Raw genomic sequence first — 22724 nt, 5'->3', positions numbered from 1 at the left:
TTAGGGATAACATCTGCATTTATTTCTTATGCTCAGGTGCAACATTTTAACTCAGAGGTGACGGTATTATATGTGTGCATCACTTGAAGCAGCTAGATATCAAAGCTTGCCCTTTGATATTTCTCCTCAGAAATCTTCCCTTCCATCTACTTTATCACAGTAAAAGTTAGTCTGATTTAATCAGATATTTTTTGTCCCTCCTTGTTTTAATTTTTTATACTGCTAAAATAAATTATATTTCCATTTCCTCCTAGAAAATGTTCTTTTCTATCCTCCAAAGACTTTATATGCCTCTATTTTCACACTCTGCTTTTCCTTCTTTCCAATCCATTTTGGCCTCTGTTCGTTTTGTTTGCCACCCTATTCCATTTACTTGGTCTTTCCCTTCACTGTACTGCAGATTTACTACCAGAACTGTTATTTTGTAAGAGTTCACAAAACCAATGGAATTCAGCAGCACAGTTTGGTGGTGCTTGGCATCCCTTGCCTCCTCCAAATATTTGGTACGTTATATCTTAATTTTTACTGACAGTGTTGAACAAAAATGAAGAGATGTTTAAATCAGTCAGGGCCTTTCCTCATCATTACTGAGAAGACAAACTAGATTTCTGATCCCCTGGGCACACACAAGCAGGAGCAAAGGCCATAGAAGCCATTACTGATGAGAAACTATTTTTGTGAAGTCTCAAATGAAATCTTGATTTCTTCATACTCAAATGAAGTTTTGCCATCGGTGACATCAGGATGTTACCTGCAACACTGGGCCTGGGTGTGTTTTCTAGTTTTGTGCCTGTTACTAAGCTATCTCAAGGATTGCATCCTCTTTTTCATTTCTGCAATAACATTGCACCAATTTACTGAAGAGACAAGAGTATAATTGGCCATATCCATTCCTCAAAGTTAGCACAGGATAGTATATTGAATAGGCACAAAAGACATGTTAGAAATGGTCCTTGGGTAAATAACTGATTCCTATAATTTCTTAGAAATGTTAAATCCAGGTTTAAAGTTCATTTTCCCTCTGGATGACAAGGGAGGAATATTTTTTTCAATTTATTGTCTGTTTGAAGGGGGAGCTAAATGGTTTGTATATGAATCCTTTAACATTCAAATATTAATAACACAATCAATATCAATACTTACCACTTAGAGAGGGCTTTTTCATCCACAAATTTTAGGGTTATACAGTTAGAAGTAAAAGGCTTCTGAGAGTTCCAGTGGTGTTGGAGAGAAGGATTTCCATGGCAGCTGGGATTTCAAGGAAGGAGGGAAGAGAAAGGCTGGGCTGCATGACAGAAGAGAATGTTTGAAAATGGCAGAGAGAAGAAAATGAAGGCAGGACAACTGGAGCACATATATGTGCAGGAGAGAACAGATAAAATAATTATAGAAGAATTGTAGAACTTGCCTCATGCAACAGGAAAATATGCAATATAGTCTTTTAAGAAAGATAATAGGAGATGGTAGCCTATCTCATTTGGAGAGAAAAAGTGTTGCTTTAATTAGGAGAAACTGTGATTTTGTTACAATCTTGGCAATACACACACAGTCCAGGTTCATCCCTGCCTCTGTGTGTTCCATGTGTGCTGCTGTCTTTTCCCTGATGACTCCAAGTGCAGTAATTTGCAGACTTCTGGTCCAGACACAGTCTTTTAATAAATGTTTGTACAGCTGCATCACAATGGGGGACTAATTTTGAATGGGGTCTCTGTTTTCTACCATAATTGAAATAATTAATCATAGTCACTCAATAATGTTGTCACTGTCACTTCTTGGACATAAAAATCCAATGAGATCATAAGGAAATGCACATTATGTTAATATTATCTATTATAGTAAAAAAAATTACAATCCATAGTCTGAATCAAAACTCACCATGTCTGTGTAAGTCTAATTGTAGTAGTCTTTTGTTTCTTTGCTACAGCAAGCAGTTGTAGGAAAGGATTGGCTAAAATTTGGAGGATTCTCCTGGCCCAGGCTGTGTTTCTCCACAAGCAGGGCTCCTTTCCTTGATGTGAGTTTGGCGCCTACAGCACAGACAGGGCAGGCCCCTTTAAATCTCTGTTTTATCTGGTTGCCTAGACAATCCCTGTAAACATCAGTGGAACAACGTGTGGTCTTCAGAAAGCTGGGGACCTTGAGGAAAAACGAGGTCATCTGGGGACAGACATATCCAGTGTAGCCTTACCTATATGAGCAGACATAGATTTTTTCACAGACTTTTTTTGCATGTTTCTTTTTGAATGTTTCATGCTTTTATAGTCTGTTTTAATTTGTGATATATGGAAAAAATAAACATGTTTTCTGGCAGCAGCTTTTTTTCTTGTTTTCTATATTGCTTTCTGTTGTGACATAAATATATACTGTTTAAATATTTATACGTAATGAAAGAAGTATATGAGAAAGAGTACTTTGACTATACAAAAATGACAACTCCACTTACCTTTTTTGATATGACTTTTTTGATATGATTTTAAAAAATTTTAAAAATTTTAAAAATTTTCATTTTAGAAAACAATTAAAAGTACTAGTGAAATTCCAATAATGGTGAAAAAGTTACCATTTGCAATATGTTTTGCCATTAAAAATGATAAACAGAGGGGTTAAATATTTGTTAGCTGTTACATGAAAGTAATGAGCCAATCATTTCAGACTTATGTCAACAAACTTATATAGAGGAATTTCCACTTATATCTGGCAAGGTATGGATTGAACAGATACTGAGAACTTTTACACTGTGAAAGGACATACATTGGAAAAAGCACAACTTTGCTGGGGTGGAAGTCCCATGCCAACTTTCCTCATATTTGACCATATTGCTTAAAAAAATTATTTCATTACTATGTCCAACTGCAAAGGAGAAGCAGCTCACACCCCTCTTTCTACTTGGGCCTGCATGCCAGCAATAGCATAAGTATTTAGTAACATTATATGAACTTGCCCCAGTTTGTAAATATTTACAAAAACTGGTTTTATTTCCTGGATGACCATAGTAACTTAGTTGACCAACAGATATATGTTTCCATTTTCCTTCAACTTATGCCTCATTTCATCTTACAGTCTTCATACAGGAGAATAATTTCTTTCTCTACGGCTGCTCAACAAAAGGAAATGTTTCTCCAAAATCCTGAAATTCTGGGACTTCCTTTATTAAACAGAGGCAAACAGCAGATGGAAACTTGAAGATATTTGAAAAAGAACCTCCAAGCTCTGATTACCAAACAGATACAGATGCTCCAAAATGATATTTTGTGTGGCTAAAAATAGAAGTGTTCCTATCTTAAAGCTGTTCAAAATCATGTCTGAACCAAAGGAACCTCATTATGCTTGAGGATAATTGACTGTAGTCTGTGGATAGCCTTGGTGTTGTGGTATCTGCTTACATCAGTACTGAGTTTCAGCCAGAGCATGTTTGGAGTGTTGAGGACTATAAAAAGTTATTGTATATGAAATGCTACATTATGTCAATAACATACTGCTACAGCTTGTAAATTCACATTGATCTGTATAATAAAAGATGTTTACAGCACTAATGAACTCAATCAAGTGCATGTTTGCTGATACATAAAAAAGTAACAAGCCATCTTGCTGGGCATTTGATTTCCAGGAGATAATCCCAGACAGTGCTCTGAAGATTAGAGAGAGAGGAGATAAGAAGCTGTGACAGGCTGGCAATATCTGCCTGAAACACCATCCCCTGTTAGCAGGTGTTGGTGCTGCTGGGAAACTGGTGCATGGATTTTGCTAACACGCTGAGCAGATGGCTTATAAAAGAAATGGGTGCTGCTTTTTGAAGCAAAAATTATGTATGGCCTGAGAAGTATTGCAGCAAGAATCCTAAGGGAATATAAAGTGTAGGGATGGAAGTTGAGTTGAACCTTGTTTCTTCACTGGTAATGTTTTCTAGGCTGACACTAGGACATGGATGGTTTATGACAGCACAGATTATGTTTGGACATGGCTTTCTAGCAAGTGGGAAAATGCACCTGTTTAGAAAAGTGTAATCTACTCAGTAAATATATTCTGAGTGTTGTGCAAACAGAAGAAAACACACTATAGCTATTAGCTAATAGGAATAGATATTATTCCTATTACAAATTTATATGCTGATTCTGTTTCAAAGCTTTTGAACTTCAGGATTGTCACATTTAATATTTTGAAGATCTTTTTGGCATTTGCGAGTACTAACAGTTGCATGGGGATAGAGCCTGTTTCAACAGCAGGGGTAAAATGCAACTTCAAGTTTTCTGGACCACACCAGACTGTGCATCCTACTGCAGCTCTGTAAGCTGGCAGTTGAGTAAGTAGGAGAAATAGGTCTGCATTTCCAGGTCTATTTTGTGACTTTGTTCAAATACCAGTGCTCTTTAGAGAATTTAATTATCTCTTTGTAATTTGAGGACATTGTATTTACTGACTTGGAGATGGATTACATATACATCAGTACAGTACTCATAATTATTCAGGGAATATGTCTGTAGTAACAGGAAGGGTGAAATAGGAACTGTGTTCAAATAAATAATAATTCTTTCTCTTGAAGATAGAACTGATCTGATTGCCCTCACCATTTTTCAACTGTAACTATTAAAATTCATTAAGGAATCCAGAACTTCTGTATGGAAAAATTGGAAAAACCTAAGAAAAATCTTAGAAATATGTAGATTTCTGAGAAAGGACTTTCTTCCTGATCTGTTTTTCCATCTTTCTGGTTTGTTCATTTATGAAATTCATAAGATAATCTTCAAGCTATGTAAAAGGTATTTTTATTACTATTTCTATATGCAATAATTATCTAGGCACATCTGTTCTCAAGTGCATCAATATACAATATTTAAACTAGCTCAATATTAAAAATATAACTCTATTTAATGCTCCTAATTAAGCATCTGTGTATTTAATACCCCGCTTTGTTCCTTACTATATTTTGTAAGCTCTAATGTTTCAACATGGAGGTAGTGAGTACCATTTACTCTCAGAGTGATTCAGAGTGCAGATCACATTAAAAAGAGTAAATCTGATCTGCTTCTGGGAAACAACAACTAAAAGCACATTCAGGAAGAGATTAATGCCTCCTGCCTCCCAGGAATGGAGAGGACAAAAAGCATTTCTGCTGTGAGGCTCTGGCCTTTGCTGGGAAGATGTGTTCCCAGCTGAGAACAGCACCCATTGGTACCAGCCCTCTGAAAAGAGGAAGCATTAGCTGCACCTGGAAGGGGAGGCTTATCCTAAAATCCTCCTAGGAGCAAGCAGGCTGACAACTCCATCCCAAACTTCAGGTTTGCCTGTGAATCATAAAGCAACAGCTGGGTGCAATCTCTCATCACAAACTCCCTTGTGGTTTGCTGCTCTTCCCAAGCTCCAATGTACTTTGCTCAGCAGAGGTGTGCACACACACCTCTGTGTGTGTGCACACCTCTGCTGAGCAAAGTGGGGTGGAGAGGCCTGGTTGGGGCTGTGGAATGTGGACACACCACTAAAACAAAGCAGGCAGGGGCTGCTGCATGCCCAACCCAAGCTCTGACCCAGAGATACCGTGCAGTGCATGGCAGCCTTGGAAATGGTTTCATCTGCAGTCAGTGGCAGCATTCCAAATGACTAACGGAAAGAGAATCAAACCTGTCCTCAGGAGCATCCTGGAACACAGCTTTGGCACAGCTTGACAATGCTGACTGTTTACATGGGGACTAGCTTAGATCCTGCTGCTTTAGCATGGGTTTTCTATCACTAAAATTCAGACCTATTCCTACAAACACACAAACAAGCATGGGAGCTTCTATCAGATTACATGCTTGTGGCTAGAAATAAATCATAATTTTGGCATATCAGTAGAAATCACAACATAGTTTGTCATCCAACCCAATGAAAAATACCATGTCTGTAGAAAGTAAATTCTTCAACTTTACAAGCTACAAATTGATACCACACATGAGAAAACATTCTGATATCTGTCTAGGATTTCCCAAAGGATTTTTAATGTGTTTTTCTGTCCTTAACAATAATTTTAGCATTTGCAAGAAGCCCACAATCTGTTCCTATTAAAGTATCAGCTTACCTCAAAAGATGTTAAAAGAGAGTAAAAAAAAAAACTTAATGCTGATCAAGTTGCAATTAAATTTTCATTTTCATTTAACATTATCAATTTTTTTCAGTTCTTTCTGACCCAGAAATAGAAAACCTGAAACTAAGCCTACTGAAGAGATTTATTTCTAACTGCCTTGAAGAGGTAGTGTAGACATTCTCAAGGAAGACCTTATTTTAGCCAAGAGATAATGCAAAAAAGACTAGACTGGAATTGATTTTAAAGGTATGTAGTAGTGAGGAATGTGTGATGTAAGAATGTAAAAGGATGAACAACGTAAGCTCATTAATTAATAAACCAGACGTTGATAAAAGATTACCGCTAGTTCCATGGCAAACAAAATGCAGATGAAATCAAATGCCATGGTCACTTCCACTGCTTGTGAATTGGGCTCCTAACCTTGATAAATACAGAGGAAACTACATAATCTACTGAGATACTTGACTAAATTTCAGTTGAGGTTTTATGATTTATTCTGTAAGTATTCTTTTTTTGTCAAACTTTTTATTCTTCTGAAAAATTCCTAAAAATTTTTGTTTGGCAAGCGATTCTCTATTTTTTCAATCTTTATTGCATTTATCTGATTAGGTCACGTGCCTTTATGCGAGGATGCAAAGTAATTCAGGAAAAGCCCGAAATGGCTCTTTCAGAGCGGCCAACAGCGATTGTGCGCACGGGAGGAAAACATTTAGCTACGGTTCCAAAGGGGAAGAGGAAAAAAACCTGTCCGGAGCCGCGGGCAGGGGGCACGGCATTGTGGATCGGGCAGGTGCCGGGCCGTGCGCGGGCAGCCGCCGGCGGCTCCGGGCCCGCGGGCGCCTCCACCCGCCCCGGCCCCACGCGCGGCGGGCCCCGCGGGCGCTCGGGGCTCAGCGGCCGGGGAGCACTCCGCAGGATTCCTAAGGCGCTTCCCGGCAGCCGGAGCCGGCCATGGGTCCCGCGTCTCGGCGGGGCCGAAGGGAGACGGCCGCAGCCAGCCCTGAGGGCGGCGCGGCCCGCCTCGCTCCTCCCGGCGGCCGCGGGCCGCCCCGGGAGCTGCCCGCGTGGCCGCCGGGTCCGCTCGCGTCCCCGGGCAGCGAGACAGCGCGGGCCGCTCCACCGCGAGCGGGGGGGGCACCGGCGGACCGGCAGCGCTGCCCGCGCCCGCCGCGCCGCTCGCGCCGCTCCGCGGACGCCGCCCGACGCCCCTCGGGGGCGAACCTCGCACGTACCTGTGTGGGAGGGCCCGCGCTCCCCGCCCCGCCCGGCCGCCCGGCCGCCGGCAGTGCCCCCTCGCAGGGAATGGTTTGTCCCGGCTCGCCGCCGTAACCTCCCGCTCCTCCTCCCGCCCGTGCCCGGCGCGGATGCTGCCGCCGGGGCTCGCCCCGCCCGGCATCGCCCCGCCCGGCATCGCGCCGCCCGTGAGGCGCAGCACGCGCCGCCCGCGAGCACCGGAGCGCTGCAGGACCGCCCGCCCGCGCCCCGGCAGGTGAGGGCAGGGTGAGGGGCCGGCGGGGCGCGACACCTCCTCCTCCTCCTCCTCCTCCTCCTCCTCCTGCGGCGGCGGGGGACAGGCTGCCACCCCCGCGGGGAGGCGGCGGAGCGGCGGCCCGCCGTGATTCAGCATCGCCGGCGGTCAGGGAAGCCGTGTCCGGCCGGGGGGCTGCGGGGGTGCCGCGTGACCGGCGGCTGCCGGAGCGGGACCTGCCGCCGGCTCGGGGCGATGCTGCGGGGCGGGAGCGCGGGGAAGTGCCGGCAGCCCCGCCGCTCCTCCGGTGCCCCGGGGCAGACGGGGCAGCGCTGTCCGCCCGGGGCCGCGGGCAGGTGCGGCGGGAGCGCGGGCAGCGGCCCCTCGGGAAGTTTCCTCAATGCAGCGGGCAGCCCTCGCGCAGGGAGGGAGGATGACTGCGCGTGTTGTCGCAGTGTGAGGAATAGGGAAGCAGGAGGCATTCCAGGATTAAAGGTATTAATTTTCTCTTCTCGCCGCCCTCCCCCCAATTTTTGCATGCGAAGCCCATCGTCTGTGCGGGTAGTATCGCACGTACGGCCAGGTCTCTTCAGAACCCGTTAAGGTTAAAATGGGATCGTCTTTTGGCAGTGGTACCCAGTGGAGTCTGAAATGTAGAACAAGTTAAATCTCTGGAGATGCAAGTCAAATATCTTCCTGTGCTTTCTGTGCTTAGCTGGAAGCCCGTAATCTGTGGGATCTTTTTGAATTTCTGCTGCTGAAACCACACATAGTTGTAAGCAAAAGGGAAAAGCAATTGATGCTGGAATTTGAACGTACTGCTCAATTCTGTGAAACTGACTTAAGGTCTCAGTATTGATCGCTTTTGTGCCTTTCTTATGTATTTGCAGTTTGAGTACCAAAATTAGACTTTATTCCTTCTTAAACCCCCTCTAAACCAACGAAACACACACATCCCACCCACCCCTAGTTCAGGATACTTTTCTGTCTAAATCTCTCATTAATTAACCAGAGTCTTAGTCCCTATCTAAACAATATTCAGAGAAATCCTGCTGGCTCTTTTCACACAGGAATGATTAGAAGTACGTTGCTCTGTGGGAATTGGTTGTCCCCCAAATACTGCAGAGTATCTCAAAATATACAGTGACTTGGCATCTGTAGCAGCTTTTACCCCTGTTTTAAGTGCTGTGATGGGGGTTTTAGTAGAAATAAGACATGTTATTGTTTGAACTAATGATAGTTCAAACAAATAAACAAAATAGAGAAGCAGGTATTATGTGATTGGATTTCCTGTGCGGTGAGTAAATATAATGCCTGTGATGACATATGGAGCTATTACTTCTGAAGCAAGATTATCTGGAGAAAAATGTTCCAAAGCTTCAGAAAACTACATGAGCTATTTATTACAGAATATGTGACTTCTTTTATAATGATAATATATGTTTTTACCTGCAGGTATGCACGATATTATGCAAGAAAGTATAGAAAAATAGTTGTCAGGTTTATTTATTTATTTATTTATTTAATTTTTTTTTTTTTTAGAAAAATGCCCCTATTCTAGATTTCTGATGGTTTGGATACATTCCACATATTTCCAAAGGGATCTACCCAGCACTTTGGGAGTGTTAGAAGAGGCCAGGAGATCAAGCCTGTCAGCAGTTACTAGGTAATTATTCCAGTAATCTAGCAGTCATTTTAGTAATCTGAAGCTTAGGTTTGCAATCAAAATAAAATTTGTTCCCATGTTCTTCCAAAGCTGATAGTGGTAAATTGGCATCATAGATTTAGTTGTGGACAATTCTGAAGAACTGGGAGATTAATTGACCAAGAAGCAGTTAGACACAAAGCCATTTTGCAGATTTTTTGTATAGTTAGGATTTTTCTTTAAGATGTTTCTACTGCTGTATATTGGTAATGAAGGCCATAAATAGAATTTTGAAGGTGAAATGTGGCACACTGATGCTGACTGCTGAATGTGCTCACTCTGAATTGTCAACATCAAGAATGACTGAAGTATGATTTTTTGATTTTGAATCTCCATCCATGGATATTTATTATAAATTTTAAAATCTCTGTAGGATACATATGGCAAATTTCTTGTACATCCACATTTTCTAATGTTCTGTGCTTTTTTTTCCCCATTTTTTCCTTGCCTATATTTTAATGTTGTGTTAAGGAGTATATTTGCATTTACTAGCTACTTGCAGATGTCTCATACTAATTGAGAACACATTAATCTAAGTATGTAAATCCTTATGCAACAAGAAATTAAAATGAAACCTTAATGTCTGAAATAGAGAAATGGATAACATCTTCCAAGCTACCCTGCATCTACTTTTGCAAAGCACCTGTCTTAAAAAATGCACATGGCAGCCTGTTGCAAGATTTTTTTTTTATATGAGTTACTAATGTTTTTTAAATTTTGTGCTACGATTTATCAGTGCAAAGATATCTTGTAGAAACTGACAATGCTAATTTCTCACTTTTATATGTTTCCACAAATCTTCAGAAAATTCCAAGTGTTATTACTGCCTTGAAGTGCTGTGGCTTTTGGGGCAATCCTAAACCATGATGACACTGAATTTTTTTGATAGGCCTTGTATCAGTCCCTGACAAAAACGATGAATGTGATCCAGTCTTTTTCTTTTTGATGAGGTATTTCCATCATCCATAGCTGACAGTGACTCTACAATGATCTGAGTGGGGAAGGAATAGTTTGGATTTGCTTGAAAGAGGGAGTTAATTTTATTTGGAAAGGTGCATACAAACTGTCAAAGCTAAGAATCTCACTGTAAGTACCACAGCATTCATATTGGAGCATATTAGCTGGATTTTGTTTTTCCCTTGTGAACTTCAGAACACTTAGCCCTCGATTAATTTTTATTTTCTACATACCTAGAAGTTAATTGGGGCCATTTGAATCCTACTGATGGAAGTCAAATGGCCCTTATTAAGCACAGGAACTCTTTAGAGATCCATAATTGCTTACCTAAAGTCCTGCCAGAATGATACTTTGCAACTACTCCTTTTGCAAACATTATGAGCTTCCTGGAAAGTTTACCAGAACCAGTGAGCCTTTTAAACATTAATATTTAAAATACTAATGTATTTTTAAATTTAGAATGGAATTTGTTGATGTCTACTACACTGATGGGTAAAAGAATAATTTGATATTGTATGGATATGTGAGAAAAAAGGTGACATTCTGAAGGAGTCAGCCTTGGAACCTGGTGGGCATTAGAGCAAATGTTCCTTTTCCAGGGTTGCAACCCCTTGGAGCCAGAATCTCTGACACCAGGAGATTCCATAGTGCCCCAGTCTACTGAATCCTCTTGTTCATGGCAGTGAAGGCAAGAACCTACAGGTTCTGTAGGGGTTAAATAAGAGCTTTTTGCTAAGAGCATTTCCCAGTTTCCCTCCCTGCCTTCTCACTGAAGAGTTCATACAACTGTACAATATGGTTTCATAATTCTACCTCATTAGTTTATACTCATTTACCAACATTGAATTCCAAAACAACCTCTAATGTATTAGAATAAATTTTTGGCTTTGTGTTTTGCAAGGTTAAGTAAAGCAGACATAATGGTTCTTGCTTTCAATATCAGTTTTAATCAGAATACAGGATCTCCAAAATGAAGACCACTGTATATATAAATTGTACTATTTGTTTTCCCAGTGTTAAATAGTAAAGTTCAGATAATTGAAAATGTTAAAATACAGATCCATATTGTTTCAATGGCAGTACTAAAAAGTATGATCACATGGGACTTTTATGAACATTCATTTCTGGGGACAGAGGAACAGTACTGCTTTACAGAGAGCCCAAATTAACAATAATGAAAGAAAGACACAAGAAAACATTCTGATTTAGGGATCACTTTTTACTTTCTGGAGTGGAGTGAGTGTCATGCCACTTCCCATTTATGCTTGTATTTGGTTTTGGAAGGATTCCAGATTGAAGTTTAATATGCACTACTGTCCAAATGCACCTTAGATGGCTACATTACTGTTAATTGATAGAAAAACTGACTGCCTAAAAGGATGGAAGTGCTTTACACTGTGGTTCAGGAGCCCTTTGTGGCCAGGAGTAGTAACAGTCACTCTTCAGAATAAAGAAATGAAGACTAAATCCACTTTTCATGTATAATAAATGCTGCAGAAAGAGTTGAGTAGGGTGTGGGTTTCACAGTTAGACACAGCAATGTGTTGACATGTTTATTTTCATCCTTGCTTAGTAGCAAAATGCTAAATATATTCTTCTTTGGTTACATTAAAGTATGTTTCCTTTCAACTTTGTCCTTGGGTTGACATGTGTTTGTTTTATTTTTAGCACTTGAAAACCAACACAGTTATATCCCTATAGGGTGCAGTGGAAGCACTGGAATATAGCATGAGAAAATGAAATCAGATGCTTAATACTGAATTGTTGCAGGTGAAGGGGCAAAGATCTTGATACTGATTACGACCACAAAAAACAAGTGGACTGACAGGACAGAATATTGTGTGATTTGTTGATGAAATCATTCTTATCTGCTTGCTCAGAGTGAACTTCTCTTGAATAATATAGAATAGAGCTATGTGATAGAAGACTGTGCTTTCTGTGCTTTTGTGGGTGGTTGTCAAGTGTTTAGTGTTCATTGAACATGAAATTTCTGTGAATTTGTAATAGTGTTTTATCCTTCCAAGCTTATCTTGGTTTTGTGGAAGGTGGGAGAAACATGCAAAAACACTTCATGTGAATTACTGGTGAAAGAAATCTCAAAGATGTGCAATTTACACACCCAGAAAAAACTGCCCTTTGAATTACATTTTATTTCATGGGGCTTTTTAGAGGCATATAATACTATCCTAACTTTTTATGTCAACTTGAAGTCTTTGAAAGACTATAAAGTACTAGTGAGCATTAACAATTAGGCATTAGTTTGAATAAAAAGATTTTTTTTTTCTAAAAATGAGCAAGAATGACCTGAGAACATGAGTTTGGTACATTTTGTGCCACTTAAGAAATGGGAGCATTTACTGAAAATAATGTTTCTGAGGATGGAAAGGAGATATCCAGTGAATAAAATAAAGTATGGAGTTACAGGAATCAGTGCTATTTCAAGCCAAACTTGTTTCACATTCATAGAGTTGGGAGTCTTGTAGGATATCGTGCCGGTTTTGGCTAGGAAAATGTTAATTTTCTTCACAGTACATAGTTTGGGGCAACATTTTGCATTTGTGCTGAAAACTGTTGATAAGAGATGTTTTTGTTATTGCTGAGCAGGGCTGACATTGAGCCAAGGCCTTTTCTGCTTCTTGTACTGCCATGGAGACTGGGGATGCTTGGGAAATTGAGAGGGGACACAGCTGGGACAGCAGATCCCAGCCCACCAAACGGGTATCCCAGAGCATATGACAGTCATGCTTGGCAAATAAAGAGGGGTGAAGAAGGAGGAAGGGGGGGATGTTTGGAGTGGTGTCTTTTGTCTTCCCAAAGAACTGTTACTCGTGATGCAGCCTTGGTTTCCTGGGGATGGTTCAATGCCTGCTGCCCATGGGAAGTGGTTCATGAATTCCTTGTTTACTTTTCCTGTGCATGCAGTTCTTGCTTTCCCCATAAAACTGTCTTTGTCTCAACCCATGACTTTTCTTACTTTGATTCTGATTCTCTCACCCATGCTGGGAGATTGAGGTGGTAGGGAAGGGAGCGAGTGGCAGCGTGGTGCTTAGTTGGCAACTCAGCTTAGACAGTGGCAAATATTGACCCAGAGCAGCATCCACAAGTGCAGAAATAGAAGACAAGTAAGGGAACAATACAGAGTTAGATTTGAAAGTCTGGACACCAGTTGAGAAATTATGCAGTTAATGACCTCGAGCAGTCAATTAAAAAAGCCTATATATTACTTTGTTCTGTTGCCTCTAGGTATGAAGAGAAAATGAAAGGACATTGTGGCCTTTTTGCCAAAAGCAACACTCAGGAATACAAGCACATACAGGAAGCAAGTCTTTGATATTTTATGGGAAAATGAAATAAAATTTATTAGAAATGAAAATAAAAAAGAAGATCTATTCTTGTGAATGTGTGTTTGGGAAGGTCTTAAACAGATAGTCAACACACCATTTAGTTTCATTGATAAATAAAAAGTCTCAGTCATGGGATATGCATGCATAATACAGTTCCAGTTGTTTGAGGATAACAGATTAATAGTACAGTTGAAGCTGAGTTTCTGCAACAGCTGGATGTATGACACCTGGAACCAAGACAGTATGAGGAGCCATAGAGAAAAGTCATCTGTGGGAAGAGACTTCAGGAGAGATGTCCAGATTTCACTCCCTGTTCTATTCTTCCACATGAAATTGCATCTCAGTTGGCTGCACTAAGTTTTCTCCTATAATTCCCTGTTGTTTTGGAGTCCTTGAGTAATTTCTTCAGTTTTGGAAGACATACCTGGCCAATCATGACTGAAGTAGGGGCCTTCATCCTTCTCTAGGATGGGCAAGCAAGAGACATTCTCTGTTGTTCAGAGAGAGCTTCTGCTCCTATAATTTACAAATTAGGAGAGTAGGAAGTAAGGGGAAATGTCTTTTACATACACTGCAACCTTTGCACACTCTGTTCCCCAGCTGTATTCTACCTGCATTTGATTTCCAAAGGCTGGCATTTGGCTAGTTTATGTGAATATATTCCTTCCCATCTCACTAGACTCTATCCATAATACTTCATCTGATGCCTTGAGAGGCTACCTAGAGCAGAGGCTAGACAGTGTTAAAGGAACAAACAAATAAATAGGTAATTATTAAAAAAGCCTTGAAAGGATACACCTTGGGCAGTACAAGAGCCTGGCCAACGCTACACCCAAGAGAGACAGTGGGTCACACATTTTCACACTTTTATAAGTTTTGGTCCATTTATATATTGGGGCTAATTGTCCAATTATAGCTTTAGGTTATGAAGTCTTATCCTCCCAGATTGTTCTTCTCAGTTTGCTGTTGTTTATACCTTTTGGGCTGGAAAGGGATTGTTTTATTTAACTAAACTGTGAGAAGAACTTTCTAACTCTTTATATGAAGTTCAGAGTTATATACCAATGCAGCACAGAATCTGGATAACATGAAAGCTAAAACTTAAGGCATCACATCCTTGTAGGATAGGTATGGCACTAGTGGTGCAGTCAGTCTTGTCTGGCACATCCCATGGGCCTGACTCCTATAAAACTAATGCAAAACATTAGTTTTGGTACCTCCAGTTTTCTTCCATGATTGTTCTTTTTGGTGGCTGTTATTTATTTTTTTCTGTGGGGGGGAAGAGTAATCCATTTGAACAAAGGAACTTTTTCAAACCTTTTATTGTCAGATGTCCTTTGTGGCCCACTGTCTATTAAAGTGTACTGAGCTGTCAAATCAGAGCAATCTTTTCTTAATGTAAAAGAATAATATGACAAAGAAAAGCCATCTTTTGAAGTGATATCAGAAAACAATTTCTTATTGGTATAAATTGACATTGTAAAAGAAAGCAACCAATTTGAGGAGTGTGAATTGTTTCAGAATACTACAGAAACAGCTATTCCAGTAAAGGATGTACCTTTTCTCTTTCCATTACTACATTTAATATTTCAATTTGGTTTAAAAATTGATCTATAAGGTTGTAATGCTGGCTTCACTGAAACTGGGTAGGTTTGATTTCAAAGCTCAGATCTCATTGGTCCAAGTCTGGAAGAGAATGAGAATCTTTTTTCTTATTGCAAATTATTAACTTCTTTAGCCTTCTATACCAGTGCCTTGTGTTATTGTAGTCTTGACCTCTTAATTCTACATTTGGAGAAACCATTGTCCTGGTTACAGTAGCTCATATCCCTGTTATATCTCTTTACAGTCACTGAGTCATGTTCTGTTTTTAGATTGTATCTCTTTTTAGCTTATTGTTATGACTAAATCCTACTGACTTTCTTCCCACAACTCTTGTCACTAAGTAAAGTGGGAAATAATGCATTCTTTTCTTATAGCGTATATCGTGCCTTTGTCTTGCCACCCAAAACACAGGGAGAAAATACCTAGAAAGGGTTAAGAAAGAGATCTAAAAAGTGCTAGAGATAGGCTAAATGGGAAGGAGCTGCTGCTGCAGCCAATCCTTCCCTGGTGTATTACTGCCTGAAACTGTATCAGCTGTCAATTATTGATAGAAAAACCTGTTTCTGGAGAGCTGACTCCTCAGATAGTTCCAGCAATGCAATACTAACCGTAAGTGATTTCATTTTGCTACTTCTACTGCAGAATTATTTAAAATCTGTTTCAATATCAGTGGGAGGTCTTGGTATGAGTGTATATTCTGCAGTATGTAATCTTGTCAGCAAAATCCATGATAAATAAATGTTTTGCTCTATCAGTAATTGTATGCAGAAGAATTTGGTATATCAACCTGCCACATGCTGCTGCAAAGGTTCAGTTTGTTTGTGGGTTTTTTTCACTATGACTATTGCAGACTATGTTAATTGAAATCTTTTGCCTTCAGTTTGAATGCTCATGCATTCTGTCCACCACATATATTTTGCAATGAATTCTTTTCCCAGGATTCTTGTTCCTTTTCTATATTTTTTATGCTTTTTCTCACGCAGTTTATCTTTCCTTATAACAGAGAACTGTATTCAGGAGCATCTATTGAATGCAGTAAATTGTGAGCTGCTAGTTGGACAAAAGGTACTTGTGGAGAGCAGCATGAAGCATTTTCTGTGGCAGTGTATCTGTATATCACCTGCACAGTAATCCTAGTTTCTAAACATGTGAATCCTGCATGAGCTGTGGAATATGAAGTCCTACCTCTAGACAGCCAAACAATTCTGAAAGTGATACTTGAATCTTGTAATCTTTGCCAAGAAAGAGAGAAATTTGGAGGCAACTCAGTAAGTTTGAGTTGTAATTTCTACTGTGATGAAAGCTTGATTTAAGTGGACTCTAGTTTTGATGTGGATGAGACCAGAGTCTTAATTATAATTCTGAATTGTGTCATCAGCAGGTCTGTCCTGGAACTGAAGCATCATGATATAAAGTCCACAAAAGTCAATAGAAATCTGTATTTACTTCACTAGGTTACAGAGAAAATCCTGTGTGCTTGATCTCATTTACATTATGGACTTGAGAAAAATTTTGTCATTTTTGTATGTATCTTCAGAATGATGGGACTAGGAAATTTCCCAAAGAAAGCTTTTTCTTCCTTTGAGCAGTCAAAGGAGCTAAAAAAATTGGGAAGAAGTTTCATATTTGTGAAGTAATATTCAGAGTTCTGCGTCAATGGCCAACTATGAATGACAGTTTATTATCCTTTTTTTTCCTATTTGGATGAGAGTTGTGATTGTCTCCATTCTCATCTGTATTGACACTTTGCATGAAACTTTTTCTGAAAGACTTATTGTTTTAGTTATTAGGTGTGTTGTACTTTTTCCATACCTTTAGATTTAAAAATACCTTTGACTCAGTTTGGTGCATTTCCTTTTTCCCTATCTGGTTACAAGGCAAATATGCTACTCTCTGGCCACATTCTTCTATAGTGTGAAGGGTATGATATGTCTGAGAGAGTCAGAAGTAAAAAAGAATAAACTTCATAATTTTCTGCCTAGGATAATATGATAAAAAAAAAGTATGTGGCTCAGTTCCCACTCATGTTTTATTTTGGCTGGCAGTGATGTCTGTTGCTATTACATAATAACAAATTAATGTATTTGTTTCTTTGAATATTTGAAAAGCAATTAGCTTTGCAGCCAGCATGCATTTGACTATGTAAGTTTATGCATTTCTTTTTCATTATGAATGTGCCTTTAAGAAATATAAGATTAAAGCAATGGAAAATAAAATTGAGCCTTGCTAAATGAATAGTATATCTCACTGCTCCAGCCTCTAGTTGAAGACTTTTATTTCAGAATACTTTTCAAGTGTAGCTCTTAGCTCTTAATCTTAACCAACACTTTTTTTTTTAAATTTAAAAAAAAAAAGAAAAAAGGGAAGAAAAAAAGTAATACACACGTGCCAGAACCTCTTACTTTTAAATGTAGCTTTTGGGACTTGACCAAGATGGATGAGGACAGGACTAACTGTGATATTGTTCCAAACTTGCAACACGGCTTCTGCTGTGATTAAAGCAATGGAAGCAGTAGTCATGCTTAGGGCAGTTTTCTCCTCGGGTTTTGGAACTATTTTAAATTACATTAAAAAGCTCTGGTGCTATTGTCAATATGGGCTCTGCAGCTCAGAGGTGGTGCATGATTACTCAATAAATAAACTACTGAATACTACAGGGTTACCTCAGTAATGCTGTACTTACTCAGAAAGTACATTATCCTGATCCCATGAGTTCAAGCAAATCCCAGGAAATTGCTTTTTTGTAGGCTATTCTCATGATTTAAGTAAAAATTAAAGCTAGTGTGTATAAGGTCTGGTACACTTCACTTTTCTGTCCTATTTTGGGTATTCAAAGTATTACATTTAGGATCAATATTTAAGATGTAATTTTTCTAGGCTTTGTGACTACATGCTGTATTTCTCTACAGGTGAGCAGTATCTGCACAAAATATTCCTATAGTAGAATAATTGAGCCTCATCACTGCCAATGAGGATAGATACTCTATTTAGATCCCCTACAATGGATAAAATTGTGTGACACAGAGGGTTTGGAGCCAATCCAGCCTTTTAAGGGAATTTCTGTAAATCAGGTCAATTCATTTAAAGAAGCTTCTGAGGGCTCGCATCCTTTTGAAACTGCTTGATGTTCTCCTGTTTTTATGTGCAAAAATATTTTTAAATCAGTGGTACCCCATTGAGCCCCAGGTACTAAGCTGTGGGGAGGAAAGCATGTTTTTGTGAAACGTTTTATAGCTGCTGGTGTTTCTGGTTCATTTATCAGCTGTTTGCAAACTCTTACTAGCACTGAGTGTTGGCTGCAGTAGCCTCAGTGATACTGTAGGCCAGCTGTGAATATTTCTGACTGTCACTTGTTCTTTATAGGGTAGAAGTATATGACAGCCAATAAAATGTTAGAGATCTACCAACACTCATACAAGCATACAGGTATTGCCAGTGGAGCTGGGCAAATGATTTCAGAGTTGAAAATGTCAAGATAATGTGATAAAGAACTTGGTGATCATATAAGAACATCTTTCTTGTACTTTCATGGTCAAGAAGCCTTTGAATAAATGTTTCTTGTGATTGCAAGAAACTTTTTTTTGTGATTTATTCAAGACCTGATTATTGTCTTAACATTTGCATATCTGATGCTGAAACTACAGGCTAATGTCTGCCAATTTAAATTTCAGACTGCTGTGGGAGTGTCACCCTTGTTTTTAACTAGAAAACAATGTTATGTGGCAGCATGTGAATTAGGATGATGTAATCTTCAATCAGAGTTGTCGTGGGCCGTGTGTGAAGGCTGCAGCCCATGTCTAGTGATGCTGAAATGAATCTATGAATTGCAGGCTTGTAAAATATGAGATGAAATTATGCAGACCAGCACAGGGCTTAAGTGTGGCTCTTGTCATACACAGAACTATGTAGAAATGAATTTAACCATATTTGTGTTCTTTGTTCCTGAGCTTGAGGTCGTTTTCACACTAAGTCAATGCTGCCAGCTTGAAGCAAGGGAGGGAGAATTTGATGTGTGAGGGGGAACGGTCTAAAGATATCTTTTTCTCTTTTTTTTTTTTCTTCCCTAAGATCCTTAGCAAATCTCTCCCCAAGGTCTATTTATAATATAATGAATCACTGCAAATATATCAGCTTCATTAAAGGATCAGTGCTTTTTATGCTAAGACAGCTCTGCTGATATATGTGAAATGTTAAATTTCCTATCTTGTAGATCCCTAAGGCCTCTAGCTCTTACTAGAGAAATAAATCTTTTGAGAAGTGGAAGATAGAAAAAGAAAGGAGTAGTATAATTCCAGCAGTGATTAGTGTATGGTGTACACAATTTGAAGCACTGTGTGGTAGCTGTTGGTGTGTGTTGACGTGCTGTAATGAAGTGCATGGATGGCACACTGCAAAGTCAAAAGAAGAGCAGAGATGCTCCCACAGATGCCACAATTCAAATTCCTCATCTAAGTCTCTCTTGTTTACCTTTTCCCCTACCAAACCCACAATGTTGATGTCACACCTCAATATTACTCCCACACAGGATCATTATGGGATGTTGTCATCTCTGTTTCACTCATTTGAGGCCATGGCTGTCTCACCACAGAGTGTGTGAGTCCATCAGTGAGTGTGGCTTCCTGGCCTCGGTCCTCATCACAAAGCAAACCAATGTCCTTGTGCTGTTTGCTTCAGGGGAATGCTTCATTTGAGGTGACAGGGCTCCAGCCCTCCTGTGGCCATGGATATCTGGCCACTCAGCTGTGGCTTGCACAGCTGATGTGGCTGAGGCTCTAATGGTGTGTGCATTTCTAGGCTGGAAATGCCTACAGAACACCAATGCTGGTTTAAATGAAGGTGGAATGGTTGTGTATAATATATTTATATAAAACCATTTCATATATATATATATATATATATATATATGAAATATTAAAAAATGGTTGTACATAATGGTTCTATAATAAATAGAGATTGGCTTCCATTCAGCAGTGTTCAGTGGAACTTACTGTGATCAGGGGGTAGGAATGCTTTATGTTCCAGAGTTAGTGAAATGTTCTGCTGTCAGATTTATGGTGTTATTGACACTTAGTGAAGTGGTGAACAGTAATACAAGATCTATGCATTGTCTCTGCTTTTTGCTGGCAGAGAGTAGAACATGAAAGCTGATTTTTTTTAGCAGCAAGTGACAGAGATATGTATTTTCTGAAATTTAGATTTTACTGTATAAAAGCATTGTTACACTTGCTTGTTTGAGCTATTTTGTCAATATTTTTCCTTGCCATTATGAATGCTAAATAAGGTTGTTTTAAAGTTCACAGCATTTTATTTTTGCATTATTGATTTTTAAGTCATGTAGATTCTTTTCTCTTGCCTTGTCAATGAATATATTTTGAATGTTTTACTGAACAAGTAAAAGATTCAAACCTTGACCTTTCTATACTTTTCTAATTTGGTCTCACTTTCTTTGATAGTCCTTGTTCAGTATACAAACCATAACTATGAAACTCTATAGTACTCAATTTGCTAACAGTCTGAAATATGTTATCACATTAGAAAGGGCTTTTGAAGGGTGAGAATGAGCTAACAGTCACATTATCTGCTCTGCTACGAAAGTCACTTTGGAGGTCATTTTTTAAACAGAAAATCATCTTCAGATTTGAAAGATTTGACATTGATTTAAATTTGGCCAGTGTTTTGAAGTTTCATTTTGGAAAATGGATGAATGAAAAAAGAAGCAATATTATTTCAAGACAACACTGAAATTAAAAAAATGGCTTCTGTGCTCAGTCGTGATCTCTGCATTTTGTGAGTAGGAAGTGATTCATGCCTGTGAAACTTTGATGTGAAACTTCCACATTTTAACATCTTCTAATTAATTTCCTGTTTTCTGAATCAGGCACTCTATACTTATAATTTCGTAGATGTTTTGAGATATTAAACAATAACAAAACAATCCAAAGCTGTGAAGTGCTAAGTCAGGGGAAGACCAAAGTAAAATCTGTGAACTAACGCTGCAAAGCTCCTGGGGCTCTGTGCCACTGCATGTTGCAGCCTTGGAGCTGGCACTGAAGGGTCTTTTCCTGGCTGGACCCCAGCCATTTAAAATAATGCACTGTAGCTTGGCTTGGTCATTTGGTTTTCCTTAGGGAAATGGAAATGCTGGCCATTCGGATAAACTAGTTCAGACAGTTGTTTTACAGGACTGCATGATTCAAAAAAAGTGGTGTAAATCATGCTGTTCGGATTACTTTGTAGCTTGTACCTGTCCATTTAGCAAATCAAACACCTGAGAACTCTGTACACCCTCTTTATCTGAAAGAGCTGCTGAATAAATGTCTCATCTCCTTAGAGGTAGGAATGAAGGATATTTAAATTAATAGACTTCATTTGACTTCAGAATATTTTGGACAAGCCCTAATTACATGCAATTTTAAGCCAGCTGACAGATAGCCTTTTAAAAACAATCTTGTCACTTTGACATATCAAGCCTCAAAATGAAGACAACTTTTTGCATATAGAATTTCTCTGTAAGAGATAACTTGCCACCAAATTGTTCTTTGAACATGTAACAATAAAACTGTTTGCTATGCTTGTTTGTAGCAGGAACACTTCAACATACATTTTATAAGACCATATATTAAAAAATCATGGAAGGATAGGAGGCTTTTAGTTCTGCAGTTTCATTACTGAAAATTGTTATTATCTTGCTGAGCAGGGTCCTGAAAAAGGCATTTTGCTCTATTAATCTCATTTAGAAATCTGAATTTTATATCTTAATTCCAGATCAACACTAGATTATAGGTTTGCATAACTGTAATAAATAGCACACCCCTCACTACGGTGTGTCCAGACTTCCATGCTCTAAGATCTAAGGGTAATTGATTTAAATATTAGATTGAGAAATCCCAGAGCTCAGATGTTTGCTAGGTCAATGCTCTGAAGACTATTTTCACATCTTTCTTTTACCTATTTCTGTGAAATTTTTGTTAATTTGATTTTCCAGCTAAATGAAGAGTGGGGATTGCAGCACTGTGATGCTGACTTTTCGTCCCTGTGGTCACCTGCCCAGTCCTGTCACTGTATCTCCACTGTGTCTCCATTTCACTGTGAAAGCTCCTTATGTCAGGAGCTTTGTGGGTTTCCTTCCAGCTCCTCTGCATTTGCAGACATTTGTGACAGCACTGAGTAAATTGCACTAATGGGCTCAGAGGAAAGCAGTCTGCTAGTTTGAAAATCTGTTCTAAAATATTCCAGCTCACTGTTGATGAGTGAGTACTTATCTGTACCCAAAGAATTCAGGAAATTACCCTGACAATCCATTTTTGTAGCCTTTCACCTAGGTATGTAGGATGTTAGCTGTCTTTGAGAGGTCTTGTCATATGTACCACGGCTTAAGATCTGAAGTCTTGTTTTCTGTTCATGTATGTGAAGTTAAACACATGTATAACCCATGGAGCTTTTCAAACTGGGTGCCAGTAGTATCACAATTGCTTAGAAGGAAGGAAGTTCTCATTGCAAACCGTACACTGAGTGATGTGTGGAACACAGAGTACTTTGTAGCAGGTGATTCTACCATTCTGAGAGACTAAATATATCAGATTAAAT

General features: G+C 39.3%; 2 protein-coding genes across 7 annotated transcripts in view; one reads left to right on the top strand and one right to left on the bottom strand.

The window, feature by feature from the left end:
* PRKACB (protein kinase cAMP-activated catalytic subunit beta) overlaps positions 1 to 7402 on the bottom strand; it is an 81219-nt gene extending 73817 nt beyond the window's left edge. The window contains exons 1-2 of the mRNA XM_066556096.1: positions 7291 to 7402; positions 1144 to 1285 (exon numbers count right to left, since the gene is read on the bottom strand). The gene's annotated coding sequence lies outside the window, so the exon portion shown is untranslated. The remainder of the gene's footprint in view (positions 1 to 1143; positions 1286 to 7290) is intronic.
* Positions 7403 to 7466: 64 nt separating this feature from the next.
* The window catches only part of TTLL7 (tubulin tyrosine ligase like 7), a 65587-nt gene continuing 50329 nt past the window's right edge, over positions 7467 to 22724 (top strand). For 3 of the 6 annotated variants that reach the window (XR_010784074.1, XM_066555587.1, XM_066555592.1), the window contains exons 1-2: positions 7467 to 7547; positions 9069 to 9192. The gene's annotated coding sequence lies outside the window, so the exon portion shown is untranslated. Of the gene's footprint in view, positions 7548 to 7951; positions 8022 to 9068; positions 9193 to 10225; positions 10318 to 22724 lie in introns of those variants that run through there. The other 3 variants (XM_066555589.1, XM_066555591.1, XM_066555590.1) reach the window with 3 other exon arrangements.

Source organism: Molothrus aeneus, chromosome 9, assembly GCF_037042795.1.
Source record: "Molothrus aeneus isolate 106 chromosome 9, BPBGC_Maene_1.0, whole genome shotgun sequence".
Lineage (NCBI taxonomy): Eukaryota > Metazoa > Chordata > Aves > Passeriformes > Icteridae > Molothrus > Molothrus aeneus.
Note: the sequence above shows the minus strand (reverse complement) of the source record. Positions and strands in the feature narration are given on the sequence as shown.